Consider the following 23,555-nt stretch of genomic DNA (forward strand, 5'->3'; position numbering starts at 1 on the left):
ACTGACTATTTTTAAAACCAATCTAAGATTTTGGTTTTTTCCAAAAGGAGAACTTATTTCTTCAAACTTGTCTGCTACCACCCTCCCTGTGATCAAATATATTAATTTTCTCTTTAAATTTACATAGTAACTTTTTTTATTATGTACCATCATTCATTTTATTTTTTTATTTTTATTTTTTTGGAATTTTTAATGACTGAAACAAAACATATCTAAAACTGCAACTTCTGGAAGAACCACTTGCTCTTGCCAGTCTTGTACCTCTCCTCAAACTTGACTTTGGCCTCTCGTCAGGCCTTGCATTTAAGAGCAAGGTCTCTGAAGACATCCTTGTTGATGACAGTTTTGTCCAAGGGGATATTCACAGACTACCTTGTGGGCATGTGGTGATTATAGTTATAAATTTTCACAAAAGACTTGATCTTTGACCTCTTGGTGATTTTCTTCTTGCCCATGGCAACTGTCACTTTGTGGGGACAGTGGTCAATTCCAGCCACCAGAGCATGGCTGTAGGGATGGTCTGAAGGGTTATCATCAATATTCTTCACAATACCACTTTGCATCTGGAGCAGTGTCCAGCCAGGACCAGCACCACCTTCCTGGGTTTCATGAACTTGCCCATCTTGACATCAGCCACTAGAGCCTACAGCAGAAAGGAAGAAACCACCATTACTCATTTTAACTTGACACATTCCACCGATACCTTTGCTCTGCACTGTTTCTTATTTCTTTCATCTTTTTCTCTTTTAGATTTGTATTTTCCTTTGCTGGATTATAACCTTGAGTACTTCCCTTATCCTCCAATCTAACTACTCATCTAATTCTAAATCCCTGTTTATTTCTTAGGGTAGTTTAGCTACTTATTTGCCCCATACCAAATAAGACAAGCAAATCAACAAGGGCCTTATATTATTTAACATACATGCCCATTTGAGTTCATTTCTAAACAAAGGCTTTTCTCTACTTGAGAAAAATTCAGTGGACAACACTACAGTTACCTTTTTTCCTTGTTTCATTTCTTTTCAAGCAAAATTATTAAATACATCAAATAGCCAAAACAATCTTGAGAAAGAACAAAGTTGGAGGCATCATGCATCCTGATTTCAAACTATATTACAAAGCTATAGTAATTAAAACATTATGTTATTGGCATAAAAAGAGACATATAGATCAATGGAACAGAATAGAACCCAGAAATAAAGCCATGTATATATGATCAATTAATTTATGACAAAACAGCCAAGAATATACAATGGGGGTAAGGGCAGTCTCTTCAGTAAACGGTGCTGGGAAAAATTGGACAGCCACATGCAAAACAAACAAACAAAAATGATAAGAAAAAAAAGAAATAAGAAAGAAAGTGGATCTTACACCATACACAAAAACTAACTCAGAATGGATTAAAGACTTGAACATCAGTCTTGAAACCATAAATCTCCTAGCAGAAACCAGGCAGTGAGTTGCTTGACATCATTCTTGGTGATGATTTTTTGGATCTGACTCCAAAAGCAAAGGCAATAAAAGCAAAAATAAACAAGTGAGACTACATCAAACTAAAAGACTTCTGCACAGCAAACATCAACAAAATGAAAACGCAACATTGTGAATAGGAGAAAATATTTGCAACTCATATATACAATAAGGGGTTAGTATCCAAAATATTCAAAGAACTCATATAATTCATGAGTTTTAAGTTTTAACAAAAAAAAAAAAACAAACAATTCCATTAAGCAATGGGGAGAGGATCTGAATAGGTATTTTTCCAAAGAAGATATACAAATGGCAAACAGGTACATGAAAAGGTGCTGGACATCACTAATCATCACTTAATGTAAATCAAAACCACAAAGAAATATCACTTCACACCTTTCAGAATGACTATTATCAAAAGACAAGGGAAAAAAAGAAGACAAGAAATAACAAGGAAGTATTGACAAGGAAAACTCTGTGCTCACCTGCCATGAGAGGTAAGGGCTGTAAACTGGTGCAGCCAGTATGGAAAACAGTTATGGAGATTCCTTAAAAAATTAAAATAGAACGGTCATATGATTCAGCAATTTCACTTCTAGATATATATCCAAAGGAAGACAAAAACACTAACTCAAAAAGATATATGCATTCTCATTTTCTATGCAGCATTTTTAATGATAGCCAAGACATAGAAGCAAGTGTCTAATAATGCATGAATGGATAAAGACAATGTGGTATGTAAATACAATGGAATATTATTCAGCCACACAAAAGAAGAAAATCTTACCATTTGTGACAACATGGATGGACCCTGAAGGCATTATACTAAATGAAGTAAGTCAGACAGAGAAAGATAAATACCACATGATTTTATATGGTATTATGAAAAATATGTAGAGTGCATATAAAATCTGAAAACAAACTACCAAACTCATAGATACAGAGAATAGACTGGTGGTTGTCAGAAGCATGGGGTAGGGGGTGGGCCGGATGCATGAAGTAGTCAAAAGGTACAAACTTCCAGGTATAAAATAAATGTCATGGGGATAAAATGGGTGACTGTAGTTAATAATACTATATTATACATTTGAGAGTTGCTAAGAGAGTAGATCTTAAATGTTCTCATCACAAGAAAAAAACTAGTATGGTGAACAATGTTAACTAGACTTACTGTGATAAGCATTTTAAAATATATACAAATACTGAATTGTGTTGTACACCTGAAATTAACCTCATGTTATATGTTAATTCTATTTCAATAAAAAAAATTAAACCATAGAAGATACTGTATGGTTCTATTTCTTTGAATAATTTAAAATACACAGAAAAAATGCTAGACACATAGTAGACACTTAAATTGATAGATTTGTTAATGTGTTGCACTGAATTAAATTCTAGATAATGTCTCTTTAAAAAGCATGCAAATTTGAGTTCAGCCAGTAGTATTTAAATTTCATTTGAACTTTTTCTTAAATGAAAGCCTACATTAAAAATAAATATGTAAGAGATAAAGGTGGAATTGTTCTCATTGAAGCAGAGGATCCATACCATGAATGCCCACTGTGTCTCCACCTCTTAACCCAAATACCCCTCCACCACAAGAATCATTGGAGAAGTTCTATGAATCCCCTGAGGTTTATTGGAACACTTAAACATGAGCTTAGTCTCATTATGTACCTGAATAATTTTTTGTAAGTGAAAGTCTTTGTGGCTTCTTAACGGCTCTTCTCTTTGGACTTTTATAAAGGAAAAATATGAATAATTCAATCTTTAGATTCTAAAATCAAAAGCCATCTGATAGGGGCACCTGGGTGGCTCAGTCGTTAAGCATCTGCCTGCAGCTCAGGTCATGATCCCAGGGTCCTGGGATGGAGCCCCACATCGGGCTCCCTGCTCAGCGGGAAGCCTGCTTCTCCCTCTCCCACTCCCCCTGCTTGTGTTCCCTCTCTTGCTGTGTCTCTCTCTCTCTGTCAAATAAATAAACAAAATCTTAAAAAAAAAGCCATCTGATAGCCCAAAAAGATTTCTCAATATCTGATGAAAAATGCACTCATCATGATCGAAATGAATCAAAATCAAAACAACAAATAAAACCAAGAAAGTTCTCTTCTCATCCAGACTTCTTAGGAGTCACGTAAATAGCCAGCTATATACCCAAAGAGAAAAATCACCTTTGATTACAGTTTGGCATAATCACATGTCCCCTAATAATCTCTGCTCACTGACTCCATCACTAGGAATGTGTGTGTCCTAATCCCATGCGGATATTCATTTTCTTCAGAAGCCAAGTTATGTATCTCTGAATCAGACACACACCCACACTTTACACTAAATTGCCATGAAGCAATTCTGTCTGCACTTACTCAGAATGTGACCTGAACAAAAAGGTATTCAGGACTTGATTATAAATAGATTCTTTTGTTAGTTAAAAATCTGATTCCTTTCCTAACAGCTAAAATGCCTTTTGGAGATTCTAAATACTTAGTTTAAAAAGTCACCTAATCCCTAAAATAGTAGATTTGCCTTTTATAAATCATAAATGAAAGAATGGTCTAAAACCTAAATGTAATTATTTTATAAAACAAAGTGCTGTGGAGCTTATTTAAACCCAGACTTTAAAATATTGATTTTTTACTTTCAATAATATATAACCATTCTAAATAATACTTATTTTCTCTATTGGTATATCCACATTGTGATTTAAGTAACAGTAAGAAGAATTTTATATAGCTGTCAAATTTCTAGATTTGAAACTAGATTTTAGAGATATACTTTCTTGGTTGTTTGAATAGCCTTTATAATAAGGTATGTAAAATTTGTAAGTAAAGCTAAAATAAATTGTGAAAAATTTTAGATTATTTCTTAATAGCCAACGTAAAGCTTATGAAATACCAAGAGGTGCTTTGATATTCCATCTTCAAAATTAATTTTATGCTTCTTTTATTTTTGTATTTACATTTGGTTTAAATGTGCGTATGTTGAATCACAGACCTGTACCTCTGAAACAAATAATACATTATATGTTTTAAAAAAAAGAAGATAGTAGGAAGGGAGAAATGAAAGGGGGGAAATTGGAGGGGGAGACGAACCATGAGAGACTATGGACTCTGAGAAACAAACTGAGGGTTCTAGAGGGGAGGGGGGTGGGGGGATGGGTTAGCCTGGTGATGGGTATTAAAGAGGGCATGTTCTGCATGGAGCACTGGGTGTTATACGCAAACAATGAATCATGGAACACTACATCAAAAACTAGTGATGTATGGTGATTAACACAACATAATAAAAAAATTTAAAAAAATAAATGTACATATGTTTCTGGGGGGAAAAAAACAGTATGTCCAAAGGAATATATAACAACATGTGATGCAGCATTTTGAACATTATTTTGACATCTCTAATAAAAATCAGGACATACTTCAAAGTATACATCAAGAACTATTACTCATAAACCCAGAGCAAATGAAATGGAAAATAATATTCTGAGCAATTTTATTTGGATTACAATTTATCCATGTTTACTTGCCTCTGTACACTTAGACACACTAATACTAAAAAAAATTGTTGGCAAGAGGAGCTATGCTAAAAACTTTTCCTAAGACATTAATTCCCTCTTATTTTTTGGAATGCATAATCTTTAAATGTTACTGACATTGTAAATCAATCAAAAGTGTTTAGAATACCAATGAGTATATGCTTCAGAGTTAAGTGTATGATAATGGAAAAGATGAAAAACACTACTGCACCACTGGTATTGGAGGGAATGCTTATCTAATTACACAGTTCATCAGCTCCTGCCAACTAAAAGGGCAACAGCCAGGTGGAGCATCTTGATTTGCCATGTAGTTCTTTAGCAGGAATGTTCAAAGATATTTTATTAAATTTGAAAGACGTAAGCATCAAAGATCAGTTATTAAACCACCCAGAAAAATGTACTCTTCCAGCCTTGTTTTTGGAGCAGTAACTTCAGCCATCAAATATGAACACTTTTTTATGACGGACTGTTACTTCTCAAGGGTAAACTTCAGCTGTCATCTTTTTTGACATTTGCAATAATTCTGAGTCTTTTCCTGTATGGCATAGTTTTTTAGTAAACCCAACTCTTAAACAATTGTATAATCAGTGGCACACCCAACAGGCTACAGGTCCTCTTCACAGAGAAAACAACGAATAAAGCTCTCAAAATAAAAATAAAATAAACACAACATCTCTCCTTTATCGGGAACTGCCATTTATCAAGATTTGGGAACAATAAGGCTACCCAATAAGGTTATCCTCACAAAGAATAGTCACCTATAGATTTAATTAAGGTAAGCTTATGCAGTTCTAGAATAAAGTACCAATTTTTCTTCATTAGAGTAAACCTTAGATAGAAGTCACTAGGAAATATGCCCTGTTGTTCCAACTGTCTCCTGTTTTTGCTCATTTAGTTACCAGTTGGTCCTTTTCTTGTCCCATGGTTCCTCACCCTCCATGTTAGATTGTTCCACACTCTGTAAGAAATACCTGCCTCTGCAGATGTTCAGCATATATATTTTAAAATACAGTACCCTGTCTCAAACAAACATGTCCACATCAATAGCTGTTTGTGTTTGTACTTTTTACTGAACAAATGGTAGTAATTATCGAAGCATCACGTAGTATTTCTGTCCTCATTTCACATGATGCCATGTACCTTCTATAAAATGCTACCTTCTCTGTTCCTTAGTACCACAATAGGTTTTGTGGAACACTTTGGGTAAGCAGAACAATGGAGAAGAAGGAAAATAAAACTGTTACTGAATACCTGCCACGTGCCAGACTGTTATACCATATAAATATTATACTTTTGTCTGATCTAATTCTTAACTCCTTAAGGTAGATATTTTTATCCTTAAATTAAAATTAAAGACATCAAGAAAGACTTCAGGAGGCAAAGATACATGCCCAGGTCATATACTAGTTACTGATAAAGCCAAATGTGAATAATTTCTGGGCCTCAGTCTGCTTTATATTATAGTTTCTAGACTCCATGGAACCTAAAAAAATTTCCTGTCATTACCAGTGAGACCTCTGCTCTGTGGTTATTCTCTGCTTTGTACTATCACATTTCTTCCCATTCTCTTCTCCTGCCTCACCTTGTAAAGTAGTTGAGGTAGAAACAATCGCTTGTAGGTTCCATTGGAATTTTCTTGTTTGACTCTTTTATTAACAGCTGTATCCACAGAAAAGATTTAGCATTGTCTATGCCAAGGCAAGGATATTTACAATTGGTGATTCTCAAGTCATATTGTTCTAATAATGTTTAATATTGTCTTTAGGAACTCAAAGATATGAATAGAAGGCATGTCTGTTCATTTTAAAAGTGGGCAGCCTTGAATGCTTGTTAACACACAAATGTAATAGAGATCACTGGTCAGAACTCTTATAGATTAAAAACAACTTGAAGTTTGAAGTGAACTCAATAAACTAAAAAGAGAAATAGAATTAAATTCAATAAAAGATATCTGCTCTCATGGCTTTTATTCTGCATAGTGCTGGAAGTTCTAGCCATTCAATATTGCAAGAAAAGGAAATAAAAATCAGACAACTTGGAAAGAAAGAAATAAAACAGACTGTATAGGCTGATGACATCATTATTTACATAGAAAATTCCAAGAACACACAAAACACCTTCTAGAACTAACAAATGAGTTGTGTGCTTGAATTTGATGAAGCCCAATTTATCACTTTTTGCTTTTAGGAACTGGTGTGACACTTAGGTAGAGGTTTTCGGAAGAAAACCTCTAGTGCAAGATTTCGAGATACAAGATAAGCACACAAAAATCAATTGTATTTCTATATAGTAGTAATAAACATGTGGATGCTAAAATTTTAAATGCATACCATTTATAATCATTTAAAAATTTAAACGCTTAAGTGTAAATCTAACAAAAAATATAGGATGTATATGCTTAAAACTAAAACCAAAGATGAAATAAAATCAAAGAAGTCTATACCTTTTGATCATCTTCATCCATTTCATCCATTGATAAAAGGATAACTTTTTCAATAAATGGTGCCAGACAAGCAGAAACAAAACCAAAACCTCTACCTATGTGTCACACCAATTCCAAAAAGCAAAAAGTGATAAATTGGTCTTCATCAAATCAAAGATATTTAATCTGTGAAATACCCTGTTAAGATTATAAAAAGCTAAGCTACCAAGTGGGGCAAAATATTTGCAAATCACATATCTAACAGGACTAATATCTGTAATATACAACGAGTCTTCAAAATCCAACAGATAAAATATAGATAATCCAAAAAGAAATTGGACAAAAAAAATTAAACAGACATTTCACTAAAAAAGATATTTAGTGAATAAATACATTAAAAGATGTTCAGTATCATTACCCATTAGGGAAATGCAAATTAAAACTACAAAAAGATATCACTATACACTTAGCAAAATGGCTAAAATTTAAAAATAGTGGTAACACCAAATGCTGACAAATATGTGGAGAAACTGAATTACTCTACATTCCTGTTAGAAATGTCAAACAGTGCGACTACTCTGAAAAGCAGTTTGACAGGTTTTTTAAAAAAAAGTTTTTAAGAACTAAATATGCAACTACTAATCAACCTAGTAATTGTACTCCTGGTTATTTATCTTAGAAAAATGAAAACTCACTGTCACACAAAAACCTGCACATGCATGTTCTTAGAAACTTAATATGTAAAAACCAACAACTTGAAACTGTCCAAATACCCTTCAATAGATTAATGGTTAAAGAAGCTATCGTACATGAAAAATGGATTACTACTCAGCTATAAAAAGAACTTTTTAAAAAATTCCAGAATAGCTAACATACGGTGTTATATTAGTTTCAGGTGTACCATATACTGATTCAGCAATTCCATACATTACTCAGTGCTCACCAAGATAAGTGTACTCTTAATCCCCTTCACCTGTTTCACCCACCCCCTCTGGTAACAATCAGTTTGTTCTCTACAGTTAAGAGGCTGTTTTTTGTTTTATCTATTTTATTCTGTTTGTTTTGTTTCTTAAATTTCATGTATGAGTGAAATCATATGGTATTTATCTTTCTCTGATTTATTTCACATAGCATTATACTCTCTAGATCCATCCATGTTGTTGCAAATGACAAGATTTCATTCTTTTTTAATGGCTGAGTAACATTCCATTGTACATATACACCACATCTTCTTTATCCATTCATCTATTGATGGACACTTGGGCTGCTCCCATAATTTGGCTCTTGTAAATAAGGCTGCAATAACCACAGGAGTTTTTCCACAGTGGCTACACCAGTTTGCATTCCTACCAACAGTGCATGAGGGTTCTTTTTTCTCCACATCCTCACCAACACTTACTGTTTCTTTTGTTTGGGATTTTAGCCATTCTAACAGGTGTGAGGTGATATCTCACTGCAGTTTTAATTTTCAGAAAAAGAACTTCTGCTATATACAAGAACCTGGATGAATACTCAGAGAATTTAATGAATGGGAAAAGCCAATTTCAAAAAAGTAACATTCATGAGACAACAAAATTGTAGATTTGGAGAGGAATTAGTGGGTACAGGGATTAAGGAACAAAAAGAGAAGTGAGTGTGGCTATAAAAGGGCAGCATAAGAAATCCTTTTGATGCCATGTTTTGTATCTGGACTATATTAATGTCAATATCTTGGTTATGATATGGTACTATAGTTTTGTAGTATGTTACCATTGGAAAACATAGTAAAGAGTACGTGGGATCTCTCTCTTTTTTTAAGATTTATTGATTTATTTAAGAGGGAGAGAGAGCAAGGAGAAGGGCAGAGGGAAAGGGAGAGAAGCAGACTCTCCACTGAGCAGAGAGCCCGACACGCGGCTCCATCTCAGGACCCTGAGATTATGACCTGAGCCAAAATCAAGAGTGGGAAGCTTAACTGACTGAGCCACCGAGGCGCCCCCCCCTCCCCGGGATCTCTTTGTACAACTTCTTGCGACTGCATATGAATCTATAATTATCTCAAAACAAACAGTTAAATTAAAAATATTTGAAGATTGAAGTAAATTTAATAAACTACAGAGAGAAACAATTAAATAAAATAAAGTATAAATGAATCCTTGAAAATCACAATAAGAAATTGGACCAGAAACAATTTAAAACTGTTTTTTGCATTAGTTTATTAAAAGCATTTAAAGAAGTATCATTCATTCCTGTATTTGTTCAATACTTCATTTATTCAACTGAATATTTTCAAATATTAACTAAGAACTTTGAAGACAATGTCCTTTTCAAAACACTTAAAATTGTGTACTGCATTGATTATGTGGTTTTTCATGGACCTTAAACATTGACTTAAAATATCTCTATAACATTAGTTTATTGTATACAAACATGTAACTACAGATTAGGTTCTCATGCTTATAGTTCTCATTTAGCAAAAAAATAAGTGCTGAAATTTGTAGCAGTACCTGGCTGTAATCAGATCTAGATGATCCTAATGATCCACAATGTGCCTAACATATATATGAAAATACAAAATATTCAAATATTAAAACACAAACATAACATTTTTAGGAGTAATATGTAGACTCTTCAGGGTCCATAGACCTTGTGTGGGAAAGACTTTAGGAGTTTATATACAAATAAATAAAAACTAAAATCTAATAGGGTAATATCCAAAACCAAAATGAGTTGATTTCATAGTTTAAAAGGGATCACACAATGATGCACATACATATTCACTATATTAAATATATAACATATTATTTTTATTATATATAATATTATATATATATTTTTTAATCTGGTCCACAAAGAAGTGTTTGTGACAGCAAATGATGTGGGAAATATCTGACCCAAAAGTAAACTAAAAATAGAACTTAAAACTGAAAAATAAATGCAAAAAAGAAAGGCTGAACTGCACTAAACTACTTGGGTTGAAAACAGAAGATCCTGAATAGTGACTCAGTAAGTTTCTAAGGGCAGATTTTATACTTAAACAGAAGCATAGGGAGTTTAAATTTCAGTATAAAATAATGCAAGAATGATGATTATGACCTGTCATTGTGTTATAAGATTTTCTAGGTATGCTTTTAAACCTTTACAAATTGCTCACTTTAACAAAGGGTTAAGAGAGTGATTATTTCAGTTAAATTTGAAGACAGTTAGTGTAATTTTGTATTTCCATGCATGTTAATTCATAGGATAGTACAAAAGAGGAACTTCAGTACTTCCCAAAGGAGAGTAAAAAGAGTTTGGGCACTGTAATTTTGAAGAAATCTAAGTTTAGTGACATCAATTCTTGCAAAAGCCATCATAAAAGTTTTACTGGGTAAAGGGCTTGAATAAAAATTTCAGGTGCTGATAAACTACCTATTATCATTTTTAAAGGACTATATTTCTCTTGGACTATTCTGATGAAATATTTGTGTATTTCTTCTCAAGTTAACTTTTTAAATTTCCTTCAAGTCTTTGTGGAAATTCAACCATCTCAAGAAATATTTACCTAAAAGGGAACCTTGGTGTTTGAAAATAATAAAATTTTAGTGTGAATTCTAAATGTAAATCTAAACATGTTCTTCAAAGGACAAGTAATTTGGCAATAAATACATTTGAGCAAAATATCATGAACATTCCTACTATTGGTAATCAAACTAATTTTTCCTTTACTTGAATGTGTTGATGTTCTTAATTAAGCAACCAAATGGATCTGGCCCAGTTACTTAAAGCAAGATGGAGCATACTGGGGACTATTAGGGCCGTTCAAGGCCTACTTCACATGGCTGGGGCAAGCAAGAGCAAAGGAAGAGGGTAGACACAACTACAGATGCAACGTAAGGAACCAAAGTCCAATGTGATAGCCTTGGTGACCAGAAATCAAGTAATAGGTTTTGGTTCTGGCAAGTGGGCAAGACAGAGGTTGTAGTTTTTCTAAACAGGTAAGAGGTAGTAGCAATGCGGAATTTAATTGAGACAGGGGATTACATCACCTAAGTCCAAGCAGGACGTAAAATGTTGACGTCAGGAAGTCTGGCAAATGGTAACGAGAACTTAATTACTTAGCTGAGGTTCTAGAGCTGAGGTTCTAGAGCAGAGTAGTAACATCATCTGACACACATTTTAATAGGGAACTCCAGACACTGGCAAGGCCCCAGATAACAGATGATGTTGTCTTGAATCAGTGTGGTAACAATGGACACATGAGGAGTGGGTTTAGTTCTGTATATTTTTTACAGTGAGGCCCACACGATGTGCTGATAAACTACAGGTGAGATATGGAAGAAATATATATATATATATATATATATATATATATATATCCCTTGGGAGTCTAAGCAACATGGGAAACCATTATCATCAACTAATGTGAGCATATAATATATCATGACTTCTGAAACTTAAAGAGGGTATTTTGAAAGTTAAAGAGGATGCTATTAATAATTATTCTGAGAGTGAAAATGGGTATCTGGATATAGTGAGTTGGAAGACTGTAGGAGGAGCTGAATTAGAGGTGAGAAGTGTTGAATATTAGAAACTAAGTTCTGGATATATTAAGTTTAATAGGCCTATGAGATAGCTTAAGGAGCAATTGCATACAGGTCACTGGATATATGTTTCTGGGTTCAGAAGGGAGTTCTGGGTAGGAGATAAAAATGTTGGTGTCATCAGTACATTGATACTATTTAATGTCGAGACTGGATAAGAAAAAAAAGGAACGTGTATAACTAAATAAGAGAAGAGACCACTGGACTGAGTCTTGAGCCACTGATATTTTGAAGACAGAAGCATGGAGGCAAGCCAAGAAAAAAAAAATGTAGGAAGAACTTTGACCCATTTCAGGATAAATTCCTGCGTTCATGTAGGTATAACCCATAAGAATTTACCTCTAACTTGTTTTTAAAAGTTAACACCTGAGGTTTTTTTTTTTAATACTAAAATATTGGTTACCTTCTCAAATACATAAGAAGGTGGTGAATCTTAAACCACTTTTTGAAATCTAATCAAATTCCATTTATTCACACAGCTAAAGGAACTCCTACCTTCCATTAAACAGTATTAAAATACTCTCATAAACTTTCCACTAATGCCTCACAAATGGATTTTTAAATAGAATACATCACAGCCTGTGTGCTGATTCAACTCAAGCTAAATATTATAATCACTAATAGAGGACTGCCAAACCCAAGTTCCCATGGGAGGTGGTAAGAAACAAAATAAACCTTTGCAAAATTATTTGTATAAAATTCACCAGGACAATGTTGAGACAGATCACTAACCAAAGTATGGACAATATCATCATCCATCAGGCAGCTTCTTAGTAAAGCAGAAATAGAATTCTTTTGGCACAAAATCAAAGGCCATATTTTGAAATAAAAAAGATCAACAGAAGAATAATAAAGCCTTTACATTTTAAATTCCCAACTTAAAATCTCCTTCAAAAGAAATTTCTTTGTTTCTTTAACTTTTCCTTTTTTACAGTTAAGAATAGGTATTACTCCCACTAAAAATCCATCAGATTTTTATCACTTTGTCCTGTGATAGAAAGCATTTCACAACAGACAAGGGATAATAAGCTAAATTGAAAGTGTTTAAAACTTAGTTTTGAAGGAATTGGGAGAGATTCATTTTTCCTAAAGTCACTAGTGTCCAAATGTTTTTATAAGGTGCATAAAATAAAAAAAATTTTAAATGCTACCACTAAACTTGAGAATTTTTTATAACTAATCTGAGAATAACCAAAAGTGAAAAGTTTTTCAATCTAAAACCAAACTGCATCTCTAAAATCAAATTGCTTACATTTTGTTTTAAATACCTAAAAAGACAATTTTTCCAAAATACTTTGCCATCTTCTAACTCAAAGTGACAACTATTGCCAGTATTTCCAGCTTTATCAGTAAACCCCGTTACTCCAGTTTAAAATATTCAACCTTTTTTCATCATCCTTTATCTAACCAAACAGTATTTTTTGAAAATACTTTTTCAGTGCGACTCTGCATAAGAAACTCTATTTAAAATACTGTGTTCTCAGGCACCTGGGTGGCTCAGTTGGTCAAGCGACTGACTGCCTTTGGCTCAGGTCATGATCCTGGAGTCCCAGAATCGAGTCCTGCATCAGATTCCCAGCTCAGCAGGGAGTCTGCCTCTCCCTCTGACCCTCTCCCCTCGTATGCTCTCTCTCTCTCAAAGAAATAAATAAAATCTTTAAAAAAAATACTATGCTTTCAAGAATCCTAGAGAACCATGTCATTAAGAACAATAGGGACAAACCCATCAAGTTTTTTCTCTTTTTAATCCCATTAGCAGTGAACAAAACATACAAAAGTCACACCTACATGGAGCTTGTATTCTGTTTGGGGAAACAAGAAACACATCAGTAAATTATAGTAGATTAGAATGACTAACTTCTGAAAAGAAAAATAAAGAGCAAGGGCTACTGAGTGTTGGGGAGGGGGAGCAATATTAAACAGGATGGCTCTCAAAGGGGTTGATATGTCAGCTAAGATCTGAAAAAGGTGAGAGAGAAGCTGTGAGGATACCCTGGGGAGGAGATTCCAGGTAAAAAAAAAATAGCTAATCTAAAGACCCAGAGCTCTGAAGAACAGAGAGGAGACCAGAATGCCTATAGCAGAGGCAGTAAGGGAACAAGGAGGAGATGAGAAAGTAAGGGGGCAGGAGGGAGGGGCAGGGGCGCAGAACTAGCCAAACCTTGTGGCAACTTTTAAGAACTTTGGATTTTACTCCGAGTGAGATGCGCAGGCATGGAAGATTCTGAGCAAAGAATGACAAGATCTGGTTTGCTACTGACCACTATGTTGAATACAGTTTATATGGCTCAAGGGTGGAAGCCAGGATACCAGTAATCTAGGAGACGCATGATGATAAGGGCTCAGAATATAGTGAGAGCAATAAAGGTGGTAAGAAGTGGTACAATTTTAGATCCTTCCTGAGAGTAGAGCCAACTGGATTTAACAATAACAGATGACACGGATGTGACAAAAAGAGGAAGGGTAGAACCATTAACTGAGATGGGGATGTTTGTGTGTGAAACAAACGGGAATAAGATCTGATTCAGTTGTGGACATATTAAATTTGAGATTTCTATTAAATATTCAAATTCAGGCATTGAAGGAATCTGATGTTTAGGTTAGAGAGATTGTTAAGACCATGAGGTGTCAGATCTGAAACCGTAAAACTCCTAAAAGAAAACACAGGCAGTAAACTCTCGGGCATCAACCTTAACATTTTCCTACGTATGTGTCCTCAGGCAAGAGAAACAAAAACAAATTGGAAATACACCAAAATAAAAAGGGTTTTCACAGCAAAGGAAACCATCAACAAAACAAAAATCAACCTACTGAATGGGAAAAGATATTTGCAAGCTACATATATAATATGGAGTCAATACCCAAAATATATAAAGAACTTACACAGCTCAACACCAAAAAACCCCTAAATAATCTGATTAAAGATGGGCAGAGGACCTGAACAGACACTTTTCCAAAGACATACAGATGAAAAACAGACATATGGAAAGGTGCTCAACATCACTCATCATCAGGGAAATGCAAATCAAAACTACAATGAGATATCACCTCACACCTGTCAGAATGGCAAGTATCAAAAAGACAAGAAATAACAAATGTTGGAGAGGATGCAGAGAAAAGGGAACCCTTGTGCACTGTTGGTGGGAATGTAAATTGGCACAGCCACTGTGGAAAACTGTATGGAGTTTCCTCAAAAAATAAAAAATAGAAATACCATACGATCCAGTAATTCCACTACTAGGTATTTACCCAAAGAAAATGAAAAGACTAATTTGAAAAGATATATGCACCCCTATGTTTATTACATTATTTACAGTAGTCAAGATATAGAAGCAACCTAAGTGTCCATCAATATATGAATGAATAAAGATGTGGTATATATGTACGCAGGATATTACTCAGCCATAAAAAAAGAATGAAGTCTTGTCATTTATGACAACATGGATGTACGTAAAGGGTTATATACTAAATGAAATAAGTCAGAGAAAGACAATTACCATATGATTTCACTCATATGTGGAATAAAAAAAATTCAAATGAGCAAACAACAAAACCAGAAAGATTCATAAATACAGAGGACAAACTGGTGGATGAGCAAAATTGGTAAAGGGGATAAAAAGATACAAAATTCCAGTTAAATAAATAAGTCATGGAGATAAAAAGTACAGCATAGGGAATATAGTCAATAATACTTTAATAACATTGTATGGTGACAGACACTTATTGTGGTATTTTTTAATGTATAGAATTGTTGAATCACTTTGTTGTACACCTGAAACTAATATAACATTGCATGTCAACTACAGTAATATTTAAAAAAAAAGAGCATAGGGATTACAGAAGAGAACTGAGGGCTAAGCCTTGATGGTCTCTAATATTAAGAGGTCTCTGGGAAACAAAAGAAACATTTCTAGAATTTCCATTTTGTTCTTTGTCAAATGAGTCTATTCTTTTTCATAGTTAGCTATTGTTCACTCTTTATGTTTTGATACTTTATTCTGATATTTAGTCACTCTAAACATACATTTTTGTATTATCTTGCTCCTCATCTTCCTAATATCAAAAGTTCTTGATAACAGCTCTACAATGGCAGAGTCCTTCCAAAATGGGTAGGATATTTGTTTCTGCCAAATGACCCAAACAAATATTATTTTTTTTAGTGGATTTATCTTTTGGGGGATCTCAAACCTCAAATTCATGGGTAAAATAGCCCAGGATTTTTATTTTCCTCAGGGGAGGCTCCTGAGCCCAGACAGAAACATACCAGTTTCCTATGAAATTGTTCTATTTTTAAATTTGGTCTGTCAACATAAAACCTTTGGAGAAACTAGGCTTTTCTCCCCAGTTTTATTGAGGCATGATTGACATAAATTGTATACATTCAAGGTGAACAACATAAGGTTCTTATGTGTACACGTTGTGAAATGATTACCACAATCAATGTAATTAACATACTCATATACCCATCTCCTCACATAGTTATGCTTCCCCCCACCCCCACCCCCACAATGAGAACTCTCTTGGCAAATTTCAAGTATACAACACATTACTATTTTTTTCTTTTTTCCAAGATTTTATTTTTTTAATTTTTTTTCTTTAAATTATTTATTGTTATGTTAATCACCATACATTACATCATTAGTTTTTGATGTAGTGTTCCATGATTCATTGTGCATAACACCCAGTGCTCCATGCAGAACGTGCCCTCTTTAATACCCATCACCAGGCTAACCCATCCCCCCATCCCCCTCCCCTCTAGAACCCTCAGTTTGTTTTTCAGAGTCCATCGTCTCTCATGGTTCGTCTCCCCCTCTGATTTCCTCCCCTTCATTCTTCCCCTCCTGCTATCTTCTTTTTTTTTTTTCTTAACATATATTGCATTATTTGTTTCAGAGGTACAGATCTGTGATTCAACAGTCTTGCACAATTCACAGCACTCACCATAGCACATATCCTCCCCAATGTCTATCACCCAGCCACCCCATTCCTCCCACCCCCAACCACTCCAGCAACCCTCAGTTTGTTTCCTGAGATTAAGAATTCCTCATATCAGTGAGGTCATATGATACATGTCTTTCTCTGATCGACTTATTTCACTCAGCATAACACCCTCCAGTTCCATCCATGTCGTTGCAAATGGCAAGATCTCATTCCTTTTGATGGCTGCATAATATTCCATTGTGTGTGTGTGTGTGTGTGTGTGTGTGTGTGTGTGTGTGTGTGTGTACACATCTTCTTTATCCATTCATCTGTTGATGGACATCTTGGCTCTTTCCACAGTTTGGCTATTGTACAACACATTACTATTAACTGTAGCTACTATGCTGTATATTAGGTCTCCAGAACTTACTCATCTTATACTAAAAGTTTGTAGTCTTTGACCAATATCTCTCCAAATCCCCTACCCCCAGCCATGTAACCAGAATTCTACTCTGGTTCTATGAATTTGGCTTTTTATAGATTCTACATGTAAGTGAGATTATATGGTATATGTCTCTCTTATCTAGCTTATTTCACTTGATGTATTTCCTCCAAGTTCATCCATGTTCTTGCAAATGGCATAATATCCTTCTTTTTAAAGGCTGAATGATATTTCATTACATATATATATGTATACAATATATACATTATATACACACACATACACCCCATATTCTTTAACCACTCACCCATTGTCACTTGGGTTGTTTCTGAATCTTGGCTGATATGGATAATGCTGCAATGAACTCTGAGATAGTGATTTTATTTCCTTTGGATATATACCCAGAGGTGGGCTTACTGGATCATATGGTAGTTTTACTTTCTTGAGGAAGCTCCATGCTGTTTTCCATAATGCCTGTACTAATTTACATTTCCACCAACAGTATATAAAAATTCCCATTTCTTCACATCTTTGCCAACACCTGCTGTTTTTTGACTTTTTGATAACAGCCATCCTAACACACTTGAGGTGATATTTCATTGTGGCTTTGATTTGAAGTTCCCTCATGATTCGTGATGTTGAGCACCTTTTCAGTGTCTTCTTTGGAAAAATATCTATTCAAGTCTTTTGCCCATTTTTTAATCGGGTTATTTGGTTTTTTACTATTGAGTTGAATGAGTCCCTTTTATATTTGGATATTAATCCCTTATTGGATTGTAATTTGCAAATATTTTCTCCCATTCTATGGTTTGCCTTTTCATTTTGTTCATTGTTTCCTTTGCTGTGCAGAATTTTTTTTAGTTTCATGTATATAATCTACACCTCAGTAGATTTTTATTCAAATATCCTGTCTCCTAGGAAAATTCAAGGCCTGCTCTCCTATACTCCCATGGACATTTAATACAGTCCCCACATCAGTGGAATCTCCCACCACTCCAGGGCAACAGCAGATGACTATCTCTGAATGGTGGAGAAAAGGGGCTTCTAAGTGATTTTTAATTTCTTCTTTTCTGTATCTTTGTGTACTGTTTTTTATGATAAAAATAAATTTTTATAATTATAAGACAAAGTAAATATGAATTTGTAAGTATTCCCTGCAAATAAGATGCCAACAATATGCATGTTTTACTCTACATGACACAGAACCACCCATATGTCTGAACAAAATAAAAGATGTATTTTCTGTTTAGATAAGAGTTGGAAATATGGACATGGCTTGTCCTTCATGGTATAGAAAGTTCATTGGGGGGCGCCTGGGTGGCTCAGATGGTTAAGCGTCTGCCTTCGGCTCAGGTCATGATCCCAGGGTCCTGGGATCGAGTCCCGCATCGGGCTCCCTGCTCCTTGGGAGCCTGCTTCTCCCTCTGCCTCTCTCTCTCTCTCTCTCTCTGTCTCTCATGAATAAGTAAATAAAATCTTTAGAAAAAAAAAAGAAAGTTCATTGGGAATCTTAAAGAAACCTAAAGCACCCTTCAATTTTACCTTTCTACCCAATTGTCTGAACAATAAGTTATGTGCCAATTTTATTTCAATATGGTGCCAAATATCTTAATAACAATGGAGTATTTCTTAGTCATCTGCATCTTTGGTCTACATGACACAAACTTGCAGATTTTTAAAAAGTAGCTGTGTTGACTATATTTTCTCAGTCTGCTTGTTGAATGCAGCCATAATCTAAATTGCCTACAAAGAGTATTTCCTTTCTTCCATTCCATTTTTAAGGTGTCTGAGAAAATTTATTAGATAAAAAGATGGAAATAAAGGAAGCTGTTGTAGGAATGTTTCCCCTTAAAGAGTTCTTCCTAGTCGATATATATTTCTGTGTAAAGTTGGGGGTCTTTCATCTCTGTCAAATCTTTGATCCTAACAAAAAGAAACATGCCAGATGAGGGCCACGAAAGGAATGTTTTTAGGAAGTTCTCTTTTTTGAAGATGGTTAAATGTTGATAACTTGCACCTCCATTATACCTGTCCTTGAATCTTAATATGGTTTACTTCACACTTACCAAAATGATAATACAGATAAATAAGACCTATGTAGGATGCCTGGGTGGCTCAGTTGGTTAAGCATCTGCCCTGGGCTCAGGTCATGATCCCAGGGTCCTGGGATTGAGTCCTGCATCAGGCTCCCTGCTCAGCCGGGATCTGCTTCTCCCTCTCTCTCTGTCCCTCCCTCCTATTCTCTCTCTCAAATAAGTAAAATATTTTTAAAAAATAAGACCTATGTAATAAGTTGAGTAAACTGAATATAAAATAAATTTTCAAATTGTTACATTCAGAAATGCAGCTACAGAAAAATGAGAACTTAATTCCAGAAGGGAGAAAGAGTAGAAAGGAGAAAAAGAAAAGCTTGCTGAGGCTATATTTACATAGGCAAAATAAAGTAGAAAGTTAAGATACTCTCTGGGGAAACTGGTTTCTCTGAAATGGTACATCAGCCATGCAATTCCTTCCTCCCTACCCTCCACCCTACCTCCAGGGTGCTTTCTCCTAATTATCTTTTTTGTATCAGTGACATGTTAAAGGGGATTTTCATGCAGAAATGCCCAATATCCAATTTACAGTTTCCAAAGAAACTTGAACAGAATTACGTGTTATTAATTCCCAACTACAATTTCTCTATATGTACTCAGAGAAAGGGTGTGAAAGCCATTCCTTCAGCTTCTGTCAGCAGATGACAAGTTCTATTCTTTTCAGAAAAGACTGGTCTGCTGGGAGTTCATTTTGGTAAATGTGTAGAAAAGTCTAGAAAAATAAGTTTAGATGGTCTTAATTCTCCCAAGATTTGTTTAAAAACTACCTTAATTTCTTGAAGCACTATAGACACGGAAGGAGGTGGTATGATTCAAACTTTTCTTCCCAGAGTTATATTCTCGAAGGGTCAGGGATGTGTATAGCTACAGATGGTGTGAGAAACAGCACATCGCGTTCGCGTCTTCTCTCAGGGCTCCTCTACCAGAAAGATTAGTAAAGAAAAGTCTTTCAAAATTTCTTAAAAAGTAACATACACAAAAGTTTCCAATTGGACCTTAATTAGTACTCATCTGCTCCTGAGTTTGCTTTTCTTTGGAGTCATTATTGATAAACAGAGTTTCTTAGTAACACTAATGTAACCCTGCAATTAGGAAGTGCATGAAATATTTCCATTTTTTCCATATTTCTATTTTCCCTCTTTATGCTGTATTTTCCAGGAAAGAGACATGGCATTTGTATGTGGGGGCAAAGGGAAGATAGACAGTATTTCGTGTGTGCATCAGTAATTGGGTTTAGAAGTTCCTTGGTAAAAAATTGCTTTTAGTTTCCACAATAAATAAAATTATGTTGAGAGATTAAAATATGCTCCCTATTAAACTACAAAAAAGGCAAAAGTTTCTTGCCCATTTCTGATTAATGATCTCTATTGTTCTTTTATAATTTCAACAGATATACTTTAAGATGAAAAGTGATTAGTAGTGGAAATTGTCAAGACATTTTTTTAAATGAAGCACTTTAGAAACTTACATTTCTAAAGATCTAATTTAAACATAGGAAAAAAGTTAACTGCTAGAATTGACAAATTATAGGTGAATTAGTGGGAAGATACCATGCATTTGTAGAGAACTTTTTCCTAATAGGCTTAACATTCATTAAAAATTTTTTAATAATGATTTCCTGTGAAGAAAGTAGGAGTTATGCATTCTATTTTACAGATTACAGTCCAGAATTCTAAAGCAAAGGGAGATTTAATAACTTGATAAAAGTCATTGGTAAGTTCTTTACACCATGGAAACTGACACGAGTTCTCTGGTATTCTACAGTTTTGTATTCATTAGAGTATGTATGATTAATTTTGATATGGACAAATCTTGGACTCAAACTATATTTATAGAAACAATTAATGGACTTGACCTCAAATGTTCACAAAGTAAGAAAAATAGCCTCAGTTAGACAAATATGGTAGTGGCTAGGTGGGTATGCTACTGATTTTACCAACAGACTCTTCCCCGAAATATTGCATCATCATTCTGGAACACATGCTTTTGCCCTCTTTAATTATGTGTTTGGATGGCAAGCTACTTCTGGAATTAGAGAAATGGCAGTTCAGCATGCAGCCTCTGAATTGAACTGGATGACCTTACCTTATAAAGGGAAGGCAAAAAAGGCACTGACCACAGGCCTGTCTGCTGGATCCAAAGATATGTTTGTGGGCAGCAGTGCTGGATACTCTTGAGAAATATGTGTCCTTTATAATCATCTTTTTAAAGTTCGGAAAATGGAAGAGGAAAGAAGAAATAAAAGGCATGGAGTTGATGTTGTTAATTGTTGAGAATGACCATTTTATCTTTGGAAATTCATCAAGCTAAAATCAGGGCTTGGTAATGAATGAAGATAAGAGAGGCAAGATGGCTCTCAGGAGAGATTCAGAAAATGCAGATTAGCCAGACACTCCTATTGATGTCAGCCTAATCAAGCCTGCAATTTGTCAATTATGTAAATTTTAAAATGTACTAGTTAAATACATTCAAATAGCATGCACCTGTGTCCCACGTTGAGCGAGTCTTTAATAGATTAAATTGCAACCATATTGTTTTTTATTTTGTGCCAACATAAGTGAATCCCAAAACAATGCAAGAGGAAATAACTAATATGATCAAAAGTCATTAATATGGCATAGAGTTATCTTTCTTGTCAAGTTTGATATAGAGTTTCTATATTTTTCCCAAACCAGTTTCAGCCTGACTTCCCTTAGTGGTTTTGAAAATGCAAACAGAGCAAGCTGAGATGGTGTATTGCCTCCAACTCTATTCCCACAGGTGGATTTAAGTTAGTGCTACACAGTCCAAACTGTTAAAAAAATTGGCAGCTGTAATATTGCAATCTGAAGTCCATTCCAGCAATTTTAAGAGAGAGCAACATAGCAAGACTTTTTTTAAGAATGTGGATTCCTTTACTAATATTTCAGAGTTGTATGTCTAGGAGGGATCTTATATGATCATTTCACCTGATAAGGAAGCTGAGAGCAGATGGGTTGTCTGATTTGTCCAAGGACACACAGTTATTATGCAGAATTAGAGGGCCAAAAACTCTAGTTTCTTGGCTAACAGGTGTTTGTAATGGTAGCTTTGTATAGCTGCTGTTTCCCTTTTTGATGTGTTTAGTTTTCGTGATATTCTTTCCCTGGTAACTACATAAAGTTCATCATCTCAAAGTTCTCGGTGGAAAGTAAAAAGAGGACATGGACTTTGGAGATATTCGAGTGCAAAGGTTGACAGGCTTAAAACAGAGAAGTGAATTAACTAGGCTGTCTCAGAACTCTTGAGATTTTGTCCTTGTTTCAGCTCTTTCTTAATAGTTGTGGACTGTGGTTTGCTTTACCTCTTAGAGTTTATTTTCTCCTTTAGAAAGTAAGAACCACAGTCTTTGCCTTGTCTACCTTAATGAGTGGTCAGAAACCTGAAAATCAATCATTTCAATTAAAACATTTTATAAACTGTAAAGTGCCTGAGTGTAGGGCATCATCACAGAATACCATTCAATTTTTTGAAGATCTCCAAACTGGTTCTTAACTGATGAGAAATAGTAACACTAGTACAGAAAGAGGCTTACCATGAAGCCATTGGTTAGAAGAAGCAAATCTGACCCAAAGTGCTCTACTGCCCAGGAGTTTCAGGAATCCAAATGGTTAACATACCCAGGCAGGACCTTCAAGCAAGCATATTCTTTCACAAATGGAGAACTTTTACCCTTTTCAACCTAGAGTGAATTGTTGATTGAGATAACTCTTATTATTCACTTGACCACCAATTTCCAAAGTAGTGAAGGCATTATTTCTGGTGACCTTCATCACCTGAGAGAAAAAGAGCTGGTGCTACATCTTATGCAAAAATATTGTTTGGGCCTTAAGCATTGTTACATAAGAAATATTTTTCTAATGTAAAATTTTAAAATAGCATTTATTTTATACTTTTTACAAGCTCTATACCGTTGTATAAACAATGAAAATATTTAGTGTTTAAAATCCTTTGAAGGGAATAATAATTTTCAGTTGTTATTCTACTTCAAATTATATACTTTTTCCTGATATAACTTTTTATATTATGAAGGTATTTTTCAAAGAAAGAAAGAAAGAAAGAAAGAAAGAAAGAAAGAAAGAAAGAAAGAAAGAAA

General features: G+C 34.6%; 1 pseudogene; it reads right to left on the minus strand.

Annotated features, from left to right (window-relative positions):
- Positions 1-212: 212 nt before the first annotated feature.
- LOC112815020 (large ribosomal subunit protein eL27-like) lies at positions 213-20,347 on the minus strand (annotated as a pseudogene).
- Positions 20,348-23,555: the final 3,208 nt, after the last annotated feature.

Source organism: Callorhinus ursinus, unplaced genomic scaffold, assembly GCF_003265705.2.
Source record: "Callorhinus ursinus isolate GAN/ISIS: 27379988/994484 unplaced genomic scaffold, GSC_fseal_2.0 scaffold6, whole genome shotgun sequence".
In the NCBI taxonomy this organism is placed as follows: Eukaryota; Metazoa; Chordata; class Mammalia; order Carnivora; family Otariidae; genus Callorhinus; species Callorhinus ursinus.